The sequence below is a fragment of the Myotis brandtii genome, unplaced genomic scaffold, assembly GCF_000412655.1.
Source record: "Myotis brandtii unplaced genomic scaffold, ASM41265v1 scaffold726, whole genome shotgun sequence".
In the NCBI taxonomy this organism is placed as follows: domain Eukaryota; kingdom Metazoa; phylum Chordata; class Mammalia; order Chiroptera; family Vespertilionidae; genus Myotis; species Myotis brandtii.
The window spans coordinates 59196-68667 of NW_005370869.1; positions in this window are offsets into that span (position 1 = coordinate 59196).

The following is a 9472-nucleotide window of genomic DNA, read 5'->3' on the forward strand; positions in this document are numbered from 1 at the left end:
AAGGACCCTACCCATGCACAAATTTTGTGCACCGGGCCTCTAGTAATATAATATAGTGTAATATAATATAATATAATTAATATAATCTATAATAATAAAAGCATAATATGCTAATTAGACCAGACAGCTGAACGACCTTCCAGACATCATTCCAGACGTCCTTCCAGATGAAACTGCAACAGCAGGGGCCAAGGCAGAGGTGGTTAGGGGCAATCAGGCAGGCAGGTAAGCAGTTAGGGGAGATCAGGCAGGCAGGCAGAGTGATTAGGGGCTATCAGGCAGGCAGGCAGGCAAGTGGTTAGGAGCCAACTGTCCCGGATTGCAAGAGGGATGTCCGACTGCTGATTTAGGCTCGATCCCTGTGGCAGTTGGATATCCCCCAAAGGGTCCCAGATTGTGAGAGGGTGCAGGTTGGGCTGAGGAACCCACCCCCCACCCCATGCACGAATTTTATGCACCGGGCCTTTAGTATAATATAATACTGAAAACAAGAAGGGTGACACAATTCTAAGACTGAAAACAGACAAATTTGAATCAGAAATTTTTAAATAGTAGACACTTACTCCAGAGGTATGGACTGTCCCTTCCAGTGGAGATAGCTACCTTAATAAGCCCAAAGAAAACAGATCCAAAAAACTGCAAGTGCATGGAGGGCCAATTATCAGAGCAATCAATTAAAATATTGCTTTCAGTTAGCAAAACCAGTCAGACCATTCAACTTCCAAAAGTTTGTAGAATGACAAGTAACAGAGACATTTGACCCAAGGACATTGAAATATAGAGAAAGATCTTTCTGGCTGAGGTTCACAGTTAGGCTGTTGGACAAAATAGGAAAGAGCTGAGCTGATATTTATCCGGGTCTCCCCAGAGGGCATGGAGGGAATACAAAAGGAAAGTCTGTTCAACTGTTGAGGGAATTGCATTCCTCTCCCATGACAATTTCCCCCTTACTTTGGTAATTGTGAGGATTCTCACCAACCTGCCTGTTTTCTGCTCACATGTTCCAGAATGAATCTCTTTAACAGTTTACAGTTCCTCCTTGCATTCAACACAAGAATTCTGTTGAGTAAGGATACCCAAACAAAAGCAGGGGGTAGATCCCTATGTGGTATCAGGATTTTCAGTTAGGCAGTGCATCGGGCAACCAACAGGACATGTCCAAAGTCAGTTGTGGAAAAATAATAGTTATTCCATATGTGCACTAGGTTCAACAGTAGGTTATTAGTAAGCCTCTGTATGCATATGTTTTTCCTCCCAGAACATTTCTATCATAGTGAAATAGGAGTTTTTAGGGGTGACAGAGGCAGCTTTAGGGAATTTTTAAAATTAAGGAGTCCATGGAAAAAACACAGGGCTACAGAGTAGCAAAAGGTTACATTTCCATAAAACAAGGCAGCAGGGAGTCAGCAGAAGTTACATTTCCATAAGACATGGGAGTTGGGAGAGGCAGCAGTTACATTTCCATAAGATAAGGGAACTGGGAGTAGCAAAAGGTCTATATTTACAAAATAAAGAAGGGGGACCTCACATGTCCCATGTGAGGTTTGATCTTTGAGCTCAGGAGTTACTAAAGTGACCAAATCAAAGGGGGATAGTGGCCAATCAAAGGAGATACTGTGGCACAAAAAAACTGCAGGCTTTATAAACTGTGGAAGAAGGGACTGGGTGGGACTCTTTCCCCCTCCCCACGTGGGAGTCTGTACTTGTTCTTCAATAAATGTCCACCTTTGCTATATCACCTTTCGTCATGGTTTCATTCTTTGACTCCACCGGACAAGAGCCCAGGAGACCATCCTGCCCAGGGAAACACTTTACGGTTCCAGTCCAAAAATCCCGTATCGATGGGTAATAAAAAATAATCATTTTTAGACAATCTGTCCTCCTTAGTGTGAATGAAATAATACTTCTTTTTCAGTTTAGTATTCTTTTTCTTTAGCATATATGTATTATAGTTGACCCTTGAACAATAGTGGTTCAGGGCACCCACCACCCACGTGGTCGAAATCTGAGTACAACTTAAGTGGGCCCTCTGCATATGTGGATTCCCAACCACAGATCAAACTGACCATATATCATATAATCTCCCCAAATTCCTGGTAGTAGATTTCAGGGCTTTTCTTGAGATGGAGAAACTGAGCGGTAAATTAGCTCGCTCAAGATTACACCCCTAAAATGGAAACACTGAAATCTCGCTGAAGGCTGTCTGACTGGAAGACGTATGCTCTATCGGCCCTCCTGCTAACCACAGCAGCTAGGGCAGGGTAGGTGCTCAGGGTTAGCCCCAGGGCTCTTCAAATCTTATCACAGTCAAGTGAGCAGATGAACAGCAACCTTTTGTCTATGACATGAAAGAGTAAAACCAAGAACCATATCTAGAATCTATTCAAGGTGCCGACAGAGAAATCACTGCTTACCTTTGAATCAGAATATTCATGTCCTCCCCACAATATTATTCTTGTCACCCCCCCCCCCATGTGGTGCTCTCGCCAATTGTATGTACTAAGTTCTCCCAGAAAAGAGAAGTGTCATGAGTAGTTTTGCCAAATTTAGTCACTGACAATTCAATAAGACCCAACCCATCAACCTTGGTGAAGGGCACATCGATAATGTTACTTCTGTTTCTAAAACAATGGACTACAGAGCAGACTTGGGAAAAAGCTAATTCTGCTTTGGATTCTTACATTTATTTGATAAATATGACTGATGATGTTTCAGGCAATATTCTGGACACTGAGGATATAAAAATGAAATAAATTCCAGTTCCTGTCCTTGAGGGAGTGCTCTAGTGTGATGGTTGAGACAGGCTTCTACACAAGTAATTACAGTAGCATAAATTAAGTTCTATATTAGCTCTCACAAGACTACTAGAGAGCATGCCTGATGCTGCATGGAAGAGTCTTGGAAGGCTTCCTTGAAGAGGTGAAAGTTCAGGTAGGTCTTTGGGAATTAGTATAAATTCATAAGACAGGCTGGATAGAACAGAGTTCTATGTCCAGTAGGAAGAATAAGGGCAGAGCTCATATGTAGGAAAAAGCACGATCCATCCAGAGAACTGCCAGTAACTTGTGGTGAAGCACAGGGGGTTTGGGGAGATGGGAAGGCATCTGAATCTTTGTACATAAGCGGGATCCAAATGCAGAGTCTTTTACGCTATTTTAATGTATTAGAGCTTAACTACAAAAAAAGCTTTAATACTAGGAAGCCAAAGATCTGCAACTTTGATAAATGTTTTTGGCTCTCACAGAAAAAGTATGTTGGAGGGGGAAGTCCAGATGATAGGAAGGGGCACCAATCAGGAAAGGATGGAAACTCTTCAGTGAGACATGACGAGGGCCTCAATAAAGGCAAGGTCAGTCCTGGCAAAGCAGAGGGGACAGGTTGGAGAATTACTTGGAAATTAGGATGGATAAATCTTAGTTACCTGTTGAATCATGGAAACAGAAGGGAGGCATCTAAGTGACTCTCAAGTTGGGTGACTAAGTAGATTATAATTTACCAAGACGAGAAGCTGAGGACATTGTGTTCATGAGTAGAGACCAAGAGCAAAGAAGCGGGAAGTAGGGAGAAAGGAAAGATAGAGGGGATGATTGACAGAGCAATCTGCATTATGTCCTTTCCCTGCAAGGTGTGGATATTCAGGAATCTAAAGCAGAGGTGGAGTGTTCAAACACTAGAGTGAGAAGATGGCCTGGCCACAGTAAAGCTTCCCTGCATCATGGGAAGTCTCCAGAAACACCAGCGCTGTGTTCTACAGCTTGTCAACAAGTATTAAAGCACTTCGATGGAGTAATACTTAGGTAATTCTACAGTCTCTGGGGTGTGGTCTTTTGATTTCTGAAGTGGGCCTCAGAGGTAATACTTAGCCCATAATTTACTTCAAAAGTATAACAGTACAACAAAACAATGGGAACCTTATAAATAAGATTTTTATTAAAATGAGTTTCATCTTCTCTCATCTTTTGTCATGACAAACTATCTGACTGCCTGGATTATTATTGTTTCCTACTATTATTATTATTAATAACATATATCTGACACACTGTAAGCATTCAATAATTGTTTAATGAATAAAGATAACCTAGTCTTTTTCCCAAAAGGATTTGAAAATGTGACATGATTTGAGAGATCTGTTACTTGAGGAATAACATATTGAGAAGACTTTGGTAGGTCTGAGTGATGTCTTCAGATATCTGGAGAACTGGTGTTTGAAAGAAGGATTTGGTCTATTTTATGTTGCACCAGAAGGTAGAATTTCAACTGGTGATATGAAGGTATCTAGAGGCAAAACAGCCTCAACATCCTCTGCAATATAACAGAAACTCTAGTTGGTTAATAACTGACCCAAGCTCTATTTTGCATGTTTTTAATTTGGAAAATTGCTGCTACTCTTTGACATTAGAACAGCCTCAACATCCTCTAGATGCAATATAACAGGAACTCTAGTTGGTTAGTAACTGACCCAAGCTCTATTTTGCATCTTTTTAATTTGGAAAATTGCTGCTACTCTTTGACATTAAGTAGCTGAATCTGAAATTTCTCCTTGGTTACATGATTTAATTCAAGCGTAGCAATTGTTCTGCAGGAAACCCTGCAACTGCTAAGTTTGTGAGCATCATTATCTAAAACTAACACTTGTCACTGGTACAGTTTTAGAATTCGCTTGACATTTGAAGAAATATATACTTTTAATAACAGAACTCTATTATTAAAGGAAAATACCGTTTTCATAGACGTTATAAAGTAATTTTACTAAATTTACATTTTTGTGTGTACTTGTACTGTTTCTTACGTGTGACAAAACTTCAATACTATGCAGATAAAATGGGCTGGAAAAAATAAAAACTGGCAAAACGTAGTCATGTCTAGCCTTTTCGGCGATTCTCATGGCTTCTCTAACTCGATAATGAACAAATTTCAAAGCATTTGAACTTGAATTCGGCACTTTATCCAAATATATTGAAGTATGAAGTGCTGTGCTTTTCCCCCATAGTCACTGCAGTTGGTCATGGCGGGAAAATCTCATCATTTGGACAATTACCTGTATAGGTATGTGGATTCAGGCTGTAATCAATCATAACTGAGCAGTCTGGATAGAGGTAAAAGCTCCATCACATTTTGGTCTCATGTCTAAAGCCAGCGTGAGAGTTGTGTTCATAAAACTCCTCCCAGCATGTTCACATTCCTGCTGGGCAACTGTTTTCACTTTCATTTCTGACCAGCCAGGATGGCGATTTCTAGTGAAGGCTTAGTAGTAGTTTTTATATAATATCCTACTGCCCCAATTCCCATCTCATTGCGGTTTCCAACTCTCCCAGCCAATGACAGCAAGGCCTTCTGATCTCCACCAAGACACAACTTTGCAATGTCATCAGCAGTTTTCCTCAGGTGCTTAGAAAGACTCATTCTGCGTTACCCCTCCATTAAAGGATCTTTCATCTTGAGAGAAATAAGGATAATACCCTAATTCATTTGGATAAAATATGGCAATTGTTGATCCACTGGGAGTCTAGTCTCTAAAGGATTTGCTATAATGTTAAATAATTGAAGATCGACATTGAAGAAATGTTGGCACTGCATTGTTGGGGTGGCCCAGAAAATGTCGAAAGGCCTGTTCTTGATCACTGGCGGCTTGCTGGCTTGAGGGCTGAATGAGTGGACGGGATCAAGAGCAGCAGCACTCCTACCCATGCCACACACATAGCTTGTCGTTTTCACCATTACAGCAGTCTCCTTAAAAATAAGGGAAGAAAAAAAAATTAGACATGGTGGAGTTAAATGTCCCATTAGTTTTATTCTTTTTATTTTTGTTGTTGTTAATCCTCACCCAAGGATATTTTTTTTCCATAGATTTTTAGAGAAAATGGAAGGGAGGGACGGGGGGAGAAGAGAGAGAGAGAGAGAGAGAGAGAGAGAAACATCAATGGGAGAGAGACACATTGATTGGTCAACGTTATGTGCCCTTGACCAGGAATCAAACTTGTGACCTTTCATTGTGCGGGCTGACACTCTAGATGCTCTAACCATTTAGCAACACCAGCCAATTTTATAGTACACAATGAATAGCAAATACAGTAAACTCATGGTGGTGTTTAAGCTGTCCTTTATGTGGTAGACCTAATTTTTAAAAACACCTGTGGTATATGGATATCTAGGCCTAATCTATAGTCATAGCTGAACAAGGGAAGAAAATTAAGATTTTCTTAAAAACTGGAAATGTGAAAGAAAAGTTCAGTAAATAAAAACCCAATTGCCCAGCTGGTGTTGCTCAGTGGTTGAGCCTCAATCTATGAACCAGGAATTCACTGTTCAATTCCCGGTCAGGGCACATGCCCAGGCTGCGGACTCAATCCCCAATGTGGGGTGTGCATGAGGCAGCCGATCAATGATTCTCTCATCATTAATGTTTCTGACTCTCTCTCCCTCTCCCTTCCTCTCTGAAATCAATAAAAATATATTTTAAAAAAAATTAAATGTTTTAATACAAATCCTCAGCTATGTAAATTCTACCTGCTAGCTGTTTGGGTTCTTATTTTTGTAATTCCATCTACATGCACCTAAATCTCTGCTTGTAAGGGGAACTACAAAAGGAGGGGGTGGCATGAATGGATTGCCATAGCTCATTACTGATTACTGAAAAGGTGGCTCCGGGAACATGTTCTGCTGAAAATTAGCACAGATTGGCATTTTAACATGTGTTAAATAGAACAAAAAAATTACAAACAGCACGAACAGTCAGTGATACTTTGCTTGCTATTTGAAATGCACTGGCCTCAAGGGTTTGTTTGTTCATCTGTCTTTAACAGACTGCACTTACCCCTGGAATTAGCATAGGCTGAAATGGAAGACAGACAGATATGATATTTACCGCTGTTGATTATGCCTTTGGGTGCTATCAGCTCTCCCCAGGTACTTAAAAAGCCTAAAAACTTATTCGTTCTTTAACTCCATGGTTTTCCCATGAAAGTTTGTACTGCAATTTCATCTGTTTAAATTTCTAATGAAACTGAGCTCTTTAATTAAGTCCCTTGTAAATAGCCAGTTGAGCCAAAAACTTCCAAAGAATCTTCCTACCATTCAAGAGCCATCTAATAATTGATACATTGCAGCCAACGAGATCTCACCCTGAAAGCAGTGTGGTTTAAACTTATGTATCAAATGGTTCTATTATTTACATGTTGTTTAAAGTATTGGAGTCACTGATTTTTCTCTGCTGTAATAAACTTGGTGTCTTTTTAAGAGTTACACATTACTTTTTAAGTTGTTCTTGCTGTCTTTATTCAATATATTAAATGTAGGGAAAGACTAACCAAAATCATATGTTAATTCTTGCAACATAGAACCCCAAGTTTGTACCAAATTGAGTAAGTCATAGGCTTTCTGTACACTGACTTTTTGAAAAACAACAACTGTAAATGATAATCTACTCCTTTAAATTAATTGGATATTATTGAGACAATTGATTTCATGGGGAATTTGTACAATGTCATCAGATGAACTGCTCAGTCACCAGGGATGGCTCCACTCCCTTCACTCTTCTCCAATCACTAGATCTTCATGTGATTCCCACCCCACCCCACCCCACCCCCAAAGTAAGAGTAAACCTTTTTCTTACCTTTGTCTGGCATTTAGGGAACATGTAAGAGCACCCACTACTGGTAAACGGATATATATATAAAAGCCAAGTGACCAGAATGCCAAAACGACCAGAACAACTGGAACAGCCAGAATGACCAGTTGCTATGACAAGCACTGTGGCGGCCAACCAGCCCGATCGGGACCCCAATTGGCCCCCCTCAACCTCACGCAGCCCCTCTCCCTAGCTGGCCCGTCCCCACCCACCGATTGGGGTGGGGCCGGCTGGCCAACCACTTGCGGCCCCTTCCCCCCACCCCTGATCAAACCCCATCTGTGCATGAATTCGCATCCCCTCCCCGCTGCTGGCCCAGCCCAGGCAGGCCAGCCGGACCCCACCAGTGCACGAATTCATGCACTGGGCCTCTAGCATATGTATAATAAGCTGTGACACCCTTGAAAAAAACCTTTTGTTAAATGTCATATTACATTAAACTTTTCAGAGACAAAGATGCTAAAAATCTAAAATATTGTGTTTTACTACTAAGCAAAATAGAGGCAGACTCATAGATAGAGAGTAGGCAGACAGTTCTGTTGGGGGTGGTGTTGGTAGGGATGGAGGGATTGGGCAAAAAAGAAAAAAGAGAGAGAGGACTCATGGACATGGACAACAGTGTGGTGATGGTGCAGGGGGTGGGGTTGGAGATGGAAGAGGACAAAGACGGAACAAATGGTGATGGAAAAAATATATGTATTGTGTTTTAATAAAATCAAGTTATGTTTCCTTTTCTGGATTTTAATCTTGTTTTTTATGTATATACAAGTTACATAATATATTATTGTCTCTAAGCTATTGAAAACTTATTACTTTGCATTATCTTGGTTTCTAGTATGTATTTTTATGATAAAATTCTGCAGTAACAAAATTATGCATTATGAATAGTATGCATTTTTAATATAATTAATTTTCCCCATGATGTTTACTGAAATTTTATTCTGTTTTCTAGCCATTTTATTATCCTATCTAATAAAAGAGAAACGTAATTAGCCGTAACTTCGCTACCCTTCCCATTGGCGAATCAGGGCGATATGCAAATTAACTGCCAACCAAGATGGCGGCTGGCAGCCAGGCAACTGACGCAAACAGGAGGCTTGCTTGCTCCAGTGACGGAGGAAGCCAACGTTCCCCGCCTGCCGCTGCTGGGCTCTGAGCTGCTCTCTAAGAAACATTGTTGCAAATATAGAAGCTAAACAAAACCCCAGAAACCTGCTTTCAGTCAGCCGGGATCTCAGAGCTGGAGTCGCAACGAAGTTTCAAATACAGAAGGTAGACAAAGCCCAGAAACCTGCTTTCAGCAGCCGAGGTCTGAGCTAAACCGGCTCTCAGCTCCAGTGACAGCCATAGAAGGTAAATAAATCCCAGAATTAAAAAAAAAAAGGAAAAAAGGAGAGGTTGGGAGCTTCAGTCCCCCGCCAGCCAGCCTGAAAACCCTCAGGCCCTCACTCAGACTGGCCAGGCACCCCAGTGGGGACCCCCCACCCTGAACGGGGTGTGACCACCTGAAAACAACAATCAGCCCCTCACCCAGTCTGGCCAGGCACCCAAGCGGGACCCCCACCCTGATCCAGGACACCCTTCAGGGCAAACCAGCTGGCCCCCACTCGTGCACCAGGCTTCTATCCTATATAGTAAAAGGGTAATATGCCTCCCAGCACCGGGATCAGCGGAGCTGCGAGGCCTCCCAGCACTGAGATCAGCAGAGCCGCGAGGCATCCCAGCACCAGGTTCAGCAGAGCAGCGAGGCCTCACTACCCCTGTGTCAAGCGGAGCCGCGAGGCCTCCCAGCACCGGGTTCAGCAGAGCAGCGAGGCCTCACTGCCCCTGTGTCAAGCGGAGCCG